The sequence below is a fragment of the Silene latifolia genome, chromosome 2, assembly GCF_048544455.1.
Source record: "Silene latifolia isolate original U9 population chromosome 2, ASM4854445v1, whole genome shotgun sequence".
NCBI classification, from domain to species: Eukaryota; Viridiplantae; Streptophyta; class Magnoliopsida; order Caryophyllales; family Caryophyllaceae; genus Silene; species Silene latifolia.
In genome coordinates, this window is record NC_133527.1 from 97,516,511 (window position 1) to 97,533,957 (window position 17,447).

Below are 17,447 nucleotides of genomic sequence, written 5' to 3' on the forward strand. Positions count from 1 at the left end.
TCCCAACATCACCTGCCACCTATTGACACCACTCACCCAACCGCCGCCAGACTGCACCACCACGACTCCCGACGACCTCTAACCACCAGCCCAACCGTCCCCTACAACCCAAAAATTCATGCCCTAACAACAACCACCAACATTACCAATTACCGAAAACCCGACATCCAAACTACCCTCCTAGCCACGGCAACACCCCAACCCCAGGCTCCACCGTGAGCCACCACACTGCCACAACCCAGCCACGCCCTCACACATCAGCCCTAACCACCATACAAGACCTCTACCCTATGCCCTAGCCAACCTACACGACAGTATAGCAACAACAACATACACACAACCAAATACCACTCGTGTACAACATCCTCCCCCACTGCCACCACGACGCGCCATACCATCATTGCCCACCAACTATAGTGTTTCCATTGGTGGTGTCCAAAATCTCAAAGGTGTCACGATAAGGTCACAGTAGCCGTCTTAAGATGGTCACAACACACCCAACAAACCCCTCTGTTTTCCCCTGTTTATTACAACTCCGGCAACCACCGTGCTAAACACCAGGAACAACCACCCAAGACAACCACAAAGTGGTCGACTATCACCCCTGGTGTCAACCCATTCTAGCCCAGGTCTAATTAGACGAGTTTCGTGGGTCAAAAACCGTATTACCATATATTGTATACCTTCTTCAACCACCCTCGAAACCCGCCTGAAACCGCCCTCTCCCGTCAGTAAACAGTGGTCAAATCAGGTCAACGGTGATCCTTGCTCACCCACGGTCACAACGGTACTTACGGCCTGATCTATGGTGATCTAGATAACAAGTTATAATATCGCAAAATTTATACATAAGATGGTCTGAAATATTACCTTGAGGCGAGAATAAAAATTGATCCTTTTGCTTTTCTTTTTCTTAATTCCGTTCTTCTTTCTTTTACATTTATTCGTTCTTATTTTATAAATTATTTCTCAGATTATTGTGTATTTATAGTCTCAAATTAGAGAGCATGTGACATTGATTAGGAAACTAAGAACTATTTCCTTATTCCAATTATTATAGGAATAACTAATATAATTAATATTATTACATATGTTAATCTTACCATGGCTAGGATTTCTTCATACAATATTTACTAATTTATCATTGCCATAACTTTATTATTATTATTGATATAATTATTATTACCTTTACATATTATTATTTCCATATTATATTATTATTATTTCCCGATATAAATCCCGATTACACTCCTACCAATTTAATAAATTTCGGTCCAATTAATCAATGGCACACAACCCACACTCGGTTATTAGCTAAGACCAATTCAAGACTTGGATTATTAATTTATTAATTAATTATCGTCTTACTTTTAATTATTATTAGAAATGCCTTTAACTAATTATTAAATTACATAAATTATTCTTATAAATTATTATTAAAATACGGGGTATTACACTTCCTCTTAAGTTTGTATCCTTCTTTAGGATAGTTGCGATTTACAAAACTCATGCAAGGTGATTTTAAAATCCAACTATATCAAATCATATCCGAATACAATGAAGCATTGTTGTTGTGTGCAAAACCCTTGCCACCAACCAACCAAGCTAAATAAACATTTTCATGTTTTTGCCCATTTTGGACATTTGCGGAGTTATAACTTGATAAAGCAACCTAATAAGTTACAGGTTTGTTACTTTCAAAAATAACATGACTCCTGTCCACTTACAATTCGAAGAAATAATTACTGATTTTGACCAAGAAGGAACATCTTCCTACGTCTTATTCTCAGTTTTATGGAACTGAACATTTTCTCCCACTCTGTCTATAAGAAATAATACACTTTTCTCTAATAGACAGCATCACGAGCCACAAACCCTTTGTTCTTGTGATCATGTAGGAAGAGAGACCACACGTTCATTATCGAAACAAGCTATAATTTAGGTTCCAAGCCTAACCATATCACATATGAAATGTAGATGATTGCTTTAATCATGTTTTGCTTTAGTGGAACAAGTAAATACTAGACAATTTGTGATAGAAACTACTTCCAACTTAATAGTAAAGATTTAATCATATCGTACAGGATTCTTTGTCACTTTCTAATATTATGAAGGTGATCTTGTGATACTATATCACACTACTTTTGGTGCATATAAAAGTCTTCACTTTATTGTTCCCTATATTAACAAAGTACTAATACTTTGGTCATAATCTCTAGGTTTTGATACTTTTAAACATTCATTGAACTTATTCAAAGAATTTCACTTCTTACCTCATTAAGTGGATACCAAGTGTCTACCTAGTTCGTTGGTAAAGGAGATGAAGAAGTAATAACCCTTTTTGATTGAAATTGTATTCGACCAGACACTTCAAAGTGTAAATAGGGCGAATATCTTGTTTTATTCATAATTATTTTCTAGAAAGAATTCATGAATTAATCTTACTTTGAATACAAGAGTCGCACACATAACAAGAGATTCCCAATAAGATGGTTGGGACACTAGTCAAAACTAGTCTCAAAATGCAATTTCAATCGAAAATCGAGAAATAATTGGGGTCACCAATTTGAGTCTTATACATTGAGTACACAATAACACTTATATGTCTATGGATGAAATGCCAACTACCCTAGTTACATTCATGTAAATTTCTTAATTTATTCTTGCTAGTTGTCGTGCGATTATTCAATGTTAGGATTCTAAGGGTTTAAAAAACTCTCGGATTGTGTTATGGACACATCCTCCTCTAAATACCCATTTAGAAAGGTGGTTTTGACAACCTTTTGCCATATTTCATAATCATGAAATGTGGGATTTTCTAACATTGTTCACAAATTTGTATCAAATACTCATGACGTGATAATTCGTAAGAAGGCTATGTCAATGTCATACATATTCAAGAAGCAATTTGTTGGTGTCACACGACCAACTTCCTTGATCTTTACTTATTAGGGATTTGTCTCTATTTTAGTGTCTAACACCTTCTCTTTCGAGCCTAGTTCTATCCTTAACAATTAAGATAGATACTTGATTCTTATTGCTCCCACTCAGTTCAAGAATTTCTACTTGATGAAGACTTATCTTCATATAAATTCATAGTTAATCCTTCACAAGGATGAACTTTATAGTGGTATTTGTTCAATCAAAATTTCTCACAAATTAATTTACCAATTTTACATTGTCATGTTCTTAACAACTTAAGTGTTTTGATGATAAGTGTTTAGTTTGAGCAATAAGACTTTTGAACCGTGGATGCATAGAAGATATTATCAAAACATATTTTGATCAAGTACTACTTCTATTCATATTATTCACAAGAGAATATAGGCATTTACGGAATTCAAGATGTTAATCTTATAGTTGCATAGGACGATTCCTATTGAGTTTTGTGGAATAGAACGATTCCTATGGATCTAGTCCACAACCTATGATACGGCTCTTTCTAGAAAGGGATTCTATTTGTCGTAAGTAATAGTGGTTTAGCGGAGAATCGTTGTTACAATCAAATTGATATTATATATGAGTAGGAGCGATAATAAAAAACAACATAAAACAACGAAATAGTGGACAAATAAAACATGCATCGTTATATATATAAAACATTTATGAATGTTTTAGCATTTATATAGCGACCTCTACCCAACTATTATAAATGATCCCGAGATCCAAATTCATATCAATTCGGGCATGGTTAGCCGATTCATCCCTAATCAATATAATTCGGTGGATTAACTCTTTAATCGATTCTACTTCTAGAACTCTCGGTCAATAAAATTACTTTAATATTTGTCTTCAGCCCGGAACACATGCGACTACGTTCACGAATACTTCCGTTGAGCTCAATCCAAATTTCGATGTAGTAACAATTTACCACCCACTTACCCAACGTAATAAGTTTAGCACCCCGGTGAGCCGAGCCTACTTCCTTATGAAATTGGGACTCATGGTTCTACTATTTGGTAAGGCTATTTCTCAATTATTATTTAGTGAGAGGTCATGTCAATTTATTATCTATCTCGTTTTAAGTGAACTAAAGCGGTGAACTAGCGATAATTATAATTGACACGGTCCCTTGAACTTATTTAGTGAGAGTTTGTAAATAGTTTATTAGATTTACTATTTTAGGAAGGCCATACTAGGAAATCACACTTAATACATATACTAATTTTGATACTAGAAATTAGAATATGTCCCTTTAAAAATGACTAATATAATTGTATTACTACTACTACTACTAGTAATGGGATGATAATATTAGTAATTTTAAAACAAATTCTATGCATAAAAACCCAATTTTTATGAGAGAGGAAGAGAGATGTGGTAATAAGAATTAGAATGAGTAAAAAGAAAACTACATGTCTCACATGTAGTAAGGGGGCACCGGTTTTTGCACACATTATTGGGAGGCAAACTTGCTCTTCTCAATTTGCTTTTTGTCTTCACAAGAAAGGCTAGATGTAGGTCTAGTTTAGGGTAGTCATGATTATGTTTCTTAATAAAAAAACAATAAGCCATAAAGCCATAAACACCCACTTTAAAATCGATTTTCCTCATCTTAGGAGACCACCATTTTAACTTTGTCAATTGTAAAATGTAATTTGGTAGGTCATGTAACATGTTACATGTCCTAATTAATTTTAATGCATATTTAACTAATTAAATATAATTTTTCAATAAATAAATTATATTTAACAAATTGACTAGTAATTCTTGATTACAAGTATTTAAAATGAGTCATGTTAATTTAATCTACTACATTTTGTAATTACAATTAACCATATATTCTTATCTCAAATTGTTTCGTAAACAATAATCAATTTAGTAATATAATTTTTAAATTACTAAATTAAATCTTATTTAATCACATTACAATAAGATATAAAACTCTCTCTTATAAATAAAATTTGTTCAATTTAAGGAATTAATTAAATTGTATCAACATACAATTAATTAATTAATCAATTAAGAATGTTACACTAGAGATATGACCTTAAGGGATCAACTGATCACCACCGTCATACGACAGTAATGTCAAACTCTAGTAAGCCAATCATTACCGTTTAATGTGGATCAGTTGATAATAAAATATTACTTTCCCTCAGCATTCTTAATATGAGATTTAAACATGTGATCACATTATTATCGAGGACACATACTCCAACAACAATCATATCTCCCCCTATCTCCCCCAAGCATCCTTAAAGAATTTACTTGTGTAACCATCTGGTCCAGGAGATTGGATATCAGGTATACTAAATAATGCATCCCTAACTTCTTTCCCACTGACCGGTCTGAGTAGGCTAGCACAATCCTCATGACTGCAACTTGTCCCCTGCTTAATAATACTTCTATGAACTTTCTTAGTATTATAGCTAGATCCAAGGAGCTGTCTATAATATCCCAAAAAGGCTGATTGAACCTGCTCAGGAGTATCAAAGACTGTCCCATTAGCATCCTCCACCCTGAGAACTTTGTTCCCACGCTTCCTTGTCCTTAGCAGGCCATGAAAGAAGGCGATGTTAAAGTCCCCGTCTTTTATCCATCTATGCTTAGCTTTTTGGGATATGAAGCTATCTCTGGCTATACTAAGTTCTTTGAGTTGCTGCACAACTTCATACTCATTACTTTTCATCTACATATCAAGTGGATCCCTCCCAAGCTAAGCTTGGTATTCCTCCACCCGTCTTTGCTTAATATTTGTTGCAGTTTCAATGTCATTATACTTCGCCCTATTCAACAGTCTCAGGGCGGGCTTCAGAGATTTCAATTTTTTCACCAGTCTGAACATAGGAGTTCCAGTCATAGGTTTTTGCCAATTGCTTCTCACAAGAGGGATAAAATCTTTAGACCCACCACACATATTGAAATATTTGAAATTACGTCTTCCCTTCACCTGCTTTGAACTACTTAAAATACATGGACTATGTTCATACAATCCCTCAGGTGGGAAATGAGCAAACAGATCAGGCAAGTGATCACACTAGGCTTTGTTGACCAAAACTCTATCCAGCCTACTATATATCCTCTCCTTAGGTTTCTGCTTGTTGTTCCATGTGAACAAAGAGCCAGTTGCAGCAATATCAAGCACTCTACAATCTGCTACACAGTCCCTGAAAAGTTCCATCCAAGTAGATGGGACATTACCCCCAACCCTCTCAGTTGCTGATTACACACAGTTAAAGTCACTTGCTATAACCCAAGGACCTGCTATAGTTCCTGCAGTTCTCCTCAAATGACCCCATAGAGGTTCTATATCAGTAATACCATTATGTGCATACACCATAGTCAGGTAGAAGATATCCCTACTTGCTAAGGACTCAACCTTCATATGAATGAACTGAGCATTATACTCCAGAAAATGAACTCTAAACATCTTGGGTTGCCATAGTATCCATATTCTCCCCCCATTATGATAACCATTATTAGTAGAAATACACCAGCTGTTGAAATTATTAGCTACCTAATGAAAAGCCTTACATTTTATTTTGGTTTCTAATAAACCAAACAAACCAATCCCTTTATTCTGTAAGAAAAAATTAATTTCTTTTTGTTTTCCTACTCTATTCATTCCTCTCACATTCCAGAATCCTATACTATCCATAAGATAAGTGCTGGTGAGAAGCATTACCATATACCACAGTAGCAGTTTTTCCAGGAGACTTAAGAACCTACTTATAGGAGTAAGCCCCAAAAGAATCCCTACTATACCCCTCCTTTGCCACACAGGTCACCTCTTATCATTAGGACTAATCTTTTAACTGGTGTACTGAGCACCCTCGTAGGTGAAGGCCCAGTCCTGACCTGATTCAGTTGCTCTGCCTGAAAGTTGTCCTTAGGCTTGTCATGATGCACAACTGGTCTCCAGACCTGCTTGACTATAACCTTCACCTTCTGAACCTTGCCTCTCCTGCAGTGTTCCTCTTTATGCCCCATCCCCTGACATTGCTTACACTTGACTGGTTTCCATTTATATTCAACCTCAACATGGATCACTACTCCTCTTTCATCCTTAAATGAAATTTTAGACGGCAGTACCTGATCCACAACCAGTTCAACCATTACTCTTGCAAACCCTAATCTTGTTCTCTCCTCTGTAGCTGAATTACCCTTAACATATTTACCAACCAAGCCTGTGATCTTAGGTAATCCCTTTCCCCAAAATTTTAAGGACAAATTATGAAGCCTAATCCACGCAGGCACACACTTGACATCATCCTTCTTCATTTCTATGTCTCTCTCTCTCATGCCTTAACTATCATTGGTTTATTATCAAACAAATAATAGCGTGAATTGAGTACCTTTTCCTTCATCTCCATAGTTTTGAAACGTACTAAGAAAACTCCATTTGGCATGAATGATATCTTGTCAATGTTGAACATCGTCTAAATGCGTCTAATGAACCCCTCAATGACCTCCCACGGCGGGTTGGCCCCAAGAATAAAGCATATTACTGCCTGCTTCGAGTATTCAACCTCTTTTTCAACATCATCCTGCTCAAGTTGTAACATTTCAATGGACTCTGTTTCTGAAACCTCATTTTGATCACCCTCCCCCTGTTTTCCAACCACACTCTCTTCGTCATTCTCACTTACAATCTCATCTTCTTCATCAGTCTCCACATCCGTTTCTACCACCAGTTCTGGTATTCCTACAACTTCATGAATGTTCCTCTCAATGTCATCTCCCGTTGTCTCCGCTGCTGAGATTTTCTGGCCATGAGGCACAGAAAACAATGGCGGCACGAGAGCGTCTAAGTGTGCATGGTATTTCTCACTCCAGGTTTTCTCGCTCTAGGTTTTCGGTTGAGTGACAGACGATAATATTGCTGATCCTTTAACCAAGCCTTTATCAAAGGCTAAGCATGATGGTCATGTCGTCGCAATGGGATTGAGACGAGTACCAGATTTTCTTTATATTATGGATATGTAATAATTGGACAGTGTATATCTTTTTATATATATGATAATCGCATTTCATTGTTTAAGCATTCATTTATGAATCTTTTATTTAGTGTGACTAAATTTTTAATACCCTGTTTATCTGAAGAAGTTGTGGATACAATGTTGAACACTATTCAAGTGAATAAGATGAACATTGTATTTTGTCCCTAGTCACTTAATGAGGTGACATCTCGGAGTGACTAGACTATAAGTCGATTGATGGTTGTTCAACACCATGAGGTCATACGTGATGACTAGTCGATTACATAGGCAGGGTGTGTGACATTTTGCTGGACATTGACCATGTAGAGAGTCCCTTAGTTCTATTATAGACGCCTGGTCATGGCAGGGATCTCTAAGATGTTCCTATGAGTCGATTCTTTTGACTGGAGACTATTATCTAAGTCAGTGCAGTTTACAAGTGACTTTGGTTTTTGTCCTAGGTCGTACCGTGAAAGGAGGCCAAAGGACATCTTCTGAGTCATGATGATCTGTATTGGGCAAAGATAGATAGGGCATCCAGGAATTGTCCACCCACGTTGGGTAACTATATCTCAAGGCCACTCGAGGAGTTGTGACTATAAATGCGTGGCCACGCTCGGAAGTAATCTGTGGGAGATTTTTCCGGTCTTGTAGTCACACTCCCGATCGAGAAAAACACTCGCGATATCTTCATGTGCAAGTGCGACCTGAAAGACACCTTGCATTAAGTGGGAGATTAAAATGGACAAGAGAATTGGTAGCGCAGACCTTATGTCGGACAAGTGGGAGATGGTTGTAGTTAGTGTCCTCCACAATAGTGCGTTTACATAATAAATCTCATTAAACGAATATCATCAAAATATTTATTATTTGATCCTCGTCTGTTGATTAACGTAAATCGATAATGGTTGGCTGACTAGAGTTTGACGTTATTGTCGTGAGACGACGGTGATCAACTTATCCCTTTAGGTCACACCTAAAGGAACGCACCCCAATTGACAACTAATTAATTGTATGAGATACAATTCATTTAGTTCCTTGATTTATTGACTAAAAGGTTAGTCGATCTTTTCAGAGAGATTTTGAGTTGCGAACTCGAGGCGCGGCAGTTATTATTTAATTATGCGATAATTGAATAATAAATTTTATGAGATGGGTTTTAGTTAATTAATTGTTAATTCACTAAAATTGTACTAATTTATTAATGAGATTAATATTAGTACGTAAATAATATGTGTAGCGGTACACGTATATTTACGGAGTGTTGGACAAAATTAATCGGGAAGCATTTAAACATAAAACGATGTTTAAATAAAATTTACACGTATTTGTGCGACAAATATAAGAACCAATATGGACCCGTAAATGGGTCATGGAAATTGTGTAAATGAGATTGTGTGTTGCTTTAGTCATAATCATTCCTCTTACACAATTTCACTTCCCATAATATTTTGTTCTTTTCTAAACTATGCTCCATTGGCCATATTAAAACAAGAAAAGAAAACAGTCAACTCACCCTCTCACAAAAACGACTCCCCCACCCTTGTTAGAAATCTATATCTCATTATACTCAACATATTCATATATGTTTCAATTTAATTTAGTCATAAAATTAATTAGATCTTATGCATGCAAACATAAGTAAATATAGAGAAGAAATCATCATTCTTACATTGGAAATTTCGGATTATTGGGCACAAATGAGTTCTCCAGCTCACTTGTTCTTGAGCTCTCCTAATATTGGATGAACAAAGGATTCAAGTTTAGAATCCCTCCCAAGGAATAATACCCAAGGTAACCTCTTAATAAGATTTATATTATTAATACTAGAACAATATTAATCTAAATAAAATGACCCAAAACTATTGTTTTTGTCCTCTTGGAATTTCGGTCAAGAGGAGGAAAAATGGAGTAATTTTATCTCTCTAATATACTTTTGTTTTAGATGTGTAAAATGAATGAATATGCACTAATATTTTGATGTAGTGTATTAGGTAAATAATAGAGAAAACCCTTTGGTCTTTTCTACAAGGAAAACCGGGCAGGGGAGGGTAAAAGGGGCCAATGCATGAGCAAGGTGTTCTTCACAAGAGTAACTAGGTATGCATGGCTAGTAATTAGGTAAAATGATTATGTTTTCCACTTAATTAATCAACACAATATTTAGCCTAATACACCCTCTATTTCGGTCCATTTAAGATAAAATGGATTCCATTTTATCTTTGTCAATTTGTCAATTTGTCACATGTTACAAGTCATGTAAAATTGTTATGCATTTTTAAAATATTAAAAATCAGCGCATTAATAAAAATACGTCATGTACAGAATCGACTTAGTAATTCATAATTACTTGTACCAAAATAATTTACCAATTATAAATCACAACATCTTGTATTTATAATAAATAATTCATTCAAATGCAATTGTTTCCTTAAACAATAATTTTATCTAAGTAATAAAACAATTCGATCACTTAGACCGTATCTTATTTAATCAAATTATAATGAGATACGTAAATATTACTTCCAAAATCGTCCGTCAATTTTAAGTAATTTAATTAACCCGTATCATCATACGATCAATTAAATAATCAATTAAGAGTGTTACCCTTTAGGTATGACCTAAGGGGATCAACTGATCACCACCGTCGCACGACAGTAATGTCAAACTCTATTCAGCCAATCATTACCGATATGTGTGGACCAGTTGACAGTAAAATATTACTTCCCAATTGTATTCTTAAAATGAGACTTAAACATGTGATCATCATGATCGACAGTGTGATCGCATTATTGTCGGAGGACACATATTCCAACAATCTCCCACTTGTCCTCGACAAGTGTGCGTCACCAATTCTCTTGTCCTATTACTATCTCCCACTCATTGCAAGGTGTCTTTCAGGTCGTACTTGCGAGTGATCATATCGAGAGTGGTTTCCTCGATCTGGAGAATAACTGATTGACCGGATTTATCTACCATAGATATCTTCCGAGCGTGGCCACGCATTTCCAGTTCATTACTCCTCGAGTGGCCCTGAGATATTTTTATAACCCTGACTAGGGATGGACAATTCCTATCGCACTTATTCCCTTCGACTAGCCACAACCATCATAACCCAAAATATGCCCATTTGACCCTATTTACGAAGGTCGTAGTAACACAAATCAAAGCTAATCTAAAACTGTGCCATCTTAGGCGAACAATATTTAGTCAAAAGAATCGACTCATTAGAATACTATAGTAGCTCTCGCCACGACCACGCTATATAAATTTTCCAGAACTCTATAAGCGGTCATAAGGCCCGAGAAGGTGTTCCTAACAGTCTGTCTATGTGATCGACTAGTCATCACACATGACTCCATGGCACTTGAACTTGCCATCAATCGCATCACATTCTAGTTACTTCGAGACGTCACCTCATGTAAGTAGCTATGGGCGAATATAATGCTAATACGTGTTCACTTTAACGGGGTTCAATTGTCTCTACAACCCGTTTGGATGTAACAAAGTATAAGGTGAGTTAATAATAACTCAAACGACGAATGTCGACATCACGTCTGGGTAGTCAATACCATATTACAACCTTGTGATGTATATCGTAAGTGTGTAAACACTAGTCGATTGCAATAGAAGTTTAACATACCATGTGTCCGTGTTTTCAAACTTCTTTAATTGCATTATTCTTTATATTCATGTTATCTCTCATAGCATGAACCTTACCAAGTACACATATAGGTTCACAACCTTGGTTTGGGTTCTTTATCTTGAAAAAACTTTCTTGTTGTTTATCACATAACCAACGAATTTGTGGTGGATAATATAACTTGCACTGATCAAGTGTTCTACCATTTCGCAATGCACTACGTATACGTTTTGCAGGGTCTTGCAACAATTGTCAAGATGATTAGCCTAGCACTTCTCATAAGTCCTAGCATATTAGAAAATATTAGTTTTGAGTAACTTCTTACTTCAACTAAGTATTTTTCAAAGCTTCTTATTTCTACTTTTAGCTTGAATAGCTTAGGATTTTCATAAATCCTTACGTGTGATCGAACTTCAATATGTGCAACCTCTTGTCACATAACAGAGTGTTCTGTCCATCACTGGAATCGCTCATTAGTTCTCCTCGAGAATTCATGACGATTCTTCTATGGCTTGCCAATGATTCATCATGCTCTTATGCATATGATTCATTATTGGACATGTGCATGATTATTCTAATGGCGGAAACATTAGTAACTAATAATCATGTGATCAACCATTCTTAGGTTCAATGAACGACCATGACTGCTAATGGCAATTCCATTTTCATTGACATGAATAACCTACGTTTCTCGTTGATTCGATGTGTATATCTCAATACCTATCCAACATCTCATGATGTGATTGGATTCATCATAGTCCATTTTCATCCGGAATTGAAAACTCAAATACTTCTTTGTGAAAGATAGTATTAGCTCGTCATTCTCAATGAGTAATGAGTTATAAATTTTTACAAGATGATTGCTCCCACTAAATTCCATGTCTTCACATGATAATTTCCTACTCCCACTTAATTCCACATGTTTCGCAATTGACTACTCAATCGAAACATTTCAAGAATTGAAATATATTTTGCTTTGCCAAGTTATTAAGATAAAACCATATATGTTCCCAGCATATCCTTTCAAAATACCTATTTTGAAAAGGTTTCAATCTTAAACTTATGGAAAGATATTTTAATCTCTAACTCATTCATTTTATAATGATGCGTAGCAATGTCATTATTTAAATGTGAATTTCATTTAATATACGTCCTTCTCAAAATACCCTTTTCTGGAAGGAGGTTTAACCATTTCATTTTCAAAATGAGGTTAAGTAATGACACTAGCGTGGTTAACACTTAACTTAGCTTTTGTGGATATCGGCATATCATTCTTTGCAACTTTTAGTCAAAAATCTCATTTATTTTCTAGGATGCAACTTTGTTTCATTTAGGCTCTTAAGTAAATATCAATATTGAAACTATTGGTCAAAAGTCGTTCATATACTAGCCAAATCTCTTGTTAAGACTTTACATTAGTCATTCTTCTTCCAAAACATTCTTTTGGTCTCCTCATGTAGTAATCTTGAGAATATATTCTTTTGATTTCTTCACTTGGTCTCTTTATCATGTAGATTTCATCTATTCGAGACCATAGATCTCATCTATTCGTGTATACTATCTTTATAGGTATACAAATCATTCTTTCTTGTGTAGATCTCATTTACACAAGTATACAAATTTGCTTTGTGTTCTTTGTGTCTTCATTTTTCTCCCACTCTATCTTTAGAATAAATACACTAGAGATTCAAAGATAGCTTATGAGACACAAATGATGATTTTTGAAGTATAAGGAGGACTATCTCATAGGTTGACTAATTGTTTTAGATTTGATAAGCGTACTTGGTGATTGACATTCCTTTAAGAGAGTTCATCAACTCAATCGTCACTTTATAATTGATCATACACAAGCCTTACGCTTGTGGACATATAATGAATCCCATCATTATAGTTGTCTATTAGATCACTTTAAGTGGATGATCATATGTTTCTATGTGCAAGCATATATAGACGAATTTTTATAACAAAAAAATACGATAAAAGGGGTGACTTGGGTTGGAAACCAAGCCACCATAATCCAAAATACAACAATTGTTTAGAAAGGATCAAACATTTCCATGTCGAACACGGAAATCAAAAGGTTCTAAAAATCCGAAACATAAATTAAAATAAGACAATAAAAACCAAGCTTCATGGAAGCTACTCCTAGCTTCTTGATGATTTCTCAAGCTTGCCTTTCCTTTCCCTTGTCCTTGCTTGGTGGAGGCCCTATTTACAATAAAAAGGGGATACATTATCACAACTTTGTATCACAATACCATAGTTGAATTAGAAACATAAAAGAAAGGATAGTCATTTACCTACTGGAGTGATCTTTCCAGCTTTGATGTCACCAAGATACTTGGAACAATTTCTTTTCCAATGTCCAACACCATTACAATAATGGCATTTATCAAGAGGACCCTTCTTGATCTTGGAAATGCTAACTTCAAAAGTCTTAGTCTTGGTGAATGTGGGAGCTTGCTTCTTACCCTTCTTCCCATTCTTTTTTAACTTCCCCTTGCTCTTGGTGCTTATGTTAAGCACATCCTTAGGTGGGTTAACATTTAACCCCATGTCCCTTTCGGCTTGCACAAGTAACTTGTGCAACTCTTCAAGAGACACGTCCTTGTCTTGCATGTAAAAATTCACCCGGAATTGAACATATGCCCTGACTTTGGATAAGGAGTGTAAAATCCTATCTACAATGAGTTCTTTGGGGATTTCAACTTTTTGAATCTTCAAAGTCTCGACTAGCTCCATTAATTTGAGCACGTGAGGGCTAACCTTTTGGCCCTCTCTAAAGTCGAGATCAAAGAATGCCGCGGCCGCCTCATATTGGACGATCCTTGGATTTTGTGAATACATTGTCACAAGCTTGGAATAGATTTCATTAGCGGTGCCCATTTTAAAGGCTCTCCTTTGGAGATCCGCTTCCATCGCAAAGATCAACACATTTTTCATTGCGGCGGACTCCTTGTGGTAAGCCTCATATGCTTCCCTAGTAGCGGCCCTCGACCTAGCATTTGGTTCGGGTGGAGAGGCCTCGGTGAGGTAACGAAGCTTGTCGTCACCTTGGGCGGCTAATTTGAGTTGGGCATCCCAATTGGAGAAATTTGACCCATTCTTTTCAAGTTTACAACGATCCATGAAGGATCGGAGCCATGAAGTATTAGTGAGAGGTGTGGCGTTGGTGTTTGGAGTGGCCATTGGTTATGAGAAATAAGAGTGGTCTACAAAACAAAATAGAAGGAATAAAACATATGTCGTTTTCAAAATAATAACACTCGTAAAAATTTAATTTAAACAAGTTTTATTGCATTTATCTAGTGACCTCTACCCAATTTGATAAATGATTCCAAGACCCAAATTCATATCAACTTAGGGCACGGTGTGCCGAAATACCCTTTATTAACATAACTTGGTGGATTAACCTTTTAATCGATTCTACTTTTAGAACTCTTGGTCGATAAAATTACATTAATATTTATCTCTAGCCCGAAACACATCCGGAAATCGTCGTGAATACTTTCGTTGAGTTCAACCCAAATTTCGAATAAATGTGTCCATGATCCAAACTCATATCAACTTAGGGCACGGTGTGCCGAAATACCCTTCATTAACATAAATTCGGTGGATAGACATTTATCACCACTTCCCCTACGTAACAAGGTTTGTACCTCGGTGTGGCCGAGTGCACTCCCTCGCGAAATAGGTTTTCATGGTTTCTACTTTTTGGTAAGGCTAAGTCTCAATTATTTATTTTAAGCGAGAGGTCATGTCAATTTATTATCTATCACGTTTTAAGTGAACTAAAGAGGTGAACTACGATAATTGTAATTGACACAGTCGAAATACTCGATTAAATGAAAATGCATGTTTTAGTTATGGCGATTTAGCGATGCATGCAACATATAAACAAAATACAAAGCATAAATTAAATCCTAGTATGGCCTTCCTAAAATAGATAATCTAATTAACTATTACATATTCGGAAACCAACCCCATTGGTCCCTTGAACTTCGGTTTTGGCACGCATCTCGAGGTAACACCGTCATTAATGGATCGCCTTCTTAAGTGGCATCGTCTTCAAGGATCTCCGGAATAAATAAATTACATAACAAATTACATAATTTCCTATTATACATTTGTAATAAAAATAAAAATAAATCTATTGAATTACAAAACGGTGATACGAGATCACAATAAATTACAACTGAATCGATATTCCCATACATTTCGGGCAATACCAATTAAAACTAAGGCCATACTAAGCAAAATTACATAATTCAAAAATTACATAAAATTAAATTATGACAATAATAAATAAAATGCAGCATTATAATATGTATGAACATGCCCAATTTTATGCTAAATCGCCTTTAAGGAGCCAATATCGTATATTAATCAGTTTTTACGGATTTGCGTGATTCAACCTTTTAAAATAACAATAATTAAATAAAATCACATTTATGTATTAGTTAATTACCCTAACCATCTTAGGACTCAAAATTAGTCTCCACTAACAAATTGACTATAATTAACTTTATATTTCTTAATATTTTTCATAAAAGGACTTAAAATTACAATAAAAGCCATAAATTTCAAATAAATCATAAAAATTTCAAATAAATTTGAAATTTGAAATTTAAACTAATGAACATTCTGGAAAAATACCATGACACTCCTAATTTTCGAAAAACTTAGGTTAAAATTTCGAAATTCGTCGAGGAAAAACAATGTTGCGGTTTATCGGATTTATCAAATATTATCATAAAAATATGAGAAAAATTATATTTATCAACTTTTCAATTTTAGATCTGAAATAGGTAATAAAATGCAACATGTTACGTTTTTCCTTAGTCATGAAATATGTTTTAGCAATTATTCACTAATTAAAGTCACTATTTATGTTATTTTTCATCAACAATTCATAAATCATGCATAAAGACTTCATTATAGCCTATTATTTTACATACATCTTGTAAAATGTCATGTGACAACATGCTAAATTTCTATGACCAGATTCGAAATATTTCTCATATTAACCTATTTTATCATTTAAATTCGATTTTTATCATGAAAAATCCATATTTCGAGCATAAGAACTCATAAAATTATGAAAATTTACAGGTCATCTAAATATAATATATGTGAAAACATATCCAAAAATCACTGGAAAAATCGAAGTTTATCTAATTTTAGTCCAAAAATGACATTTTTATCATAAAATCACATTTTAATGCCATTATTATATAAAATGAACAATAAAAATCCACAAAATAACCAAAATATCCTAAGTAAATTTTAGGACTAGAAACTTTAACATGCATAATTTATTTCGTGATATATTATAATAAACACAAATTTATAAGTTTTATATGTTAATCGTATAACTCGGAAAAACTATAACCGATTTGCATGCAAACAACCTAAGGCTCATGATACCGCTTGTTAGAAATCTATATCTCATTATACTCAACATATTCATATATGTTTAAATTTAATTTAGTCATAAAATTAATTAGATCTTATGCATGCAAACATAAGTAAATATATAGAAGAAATCATCATTCTTACATTGGAAATTTCGGATTATTGGGCACAAATGAGTTCTCCTACTCACTTGTTCTTGAGCTCTCCTAATATTGGATGAACAAAGGATTCAAGTTTAGAATCCCTCCCAAGGAATAATACCCAAGATAACCTCTTAATAAGATTAATATTAATAATACTAGAACAATATTAATCTAAATAAAATGACCCAAAACTATTGTTTTTATCCTCTTGGAATTTCGGTCAAGAGGAGGAAAAATGGAGTAATTTTATCTCTCTAAAATACTTTTGTTTTAGATGTGTAGAATGAATGAATATGCACTAATCTTTTGATGTAGTGTATTAGG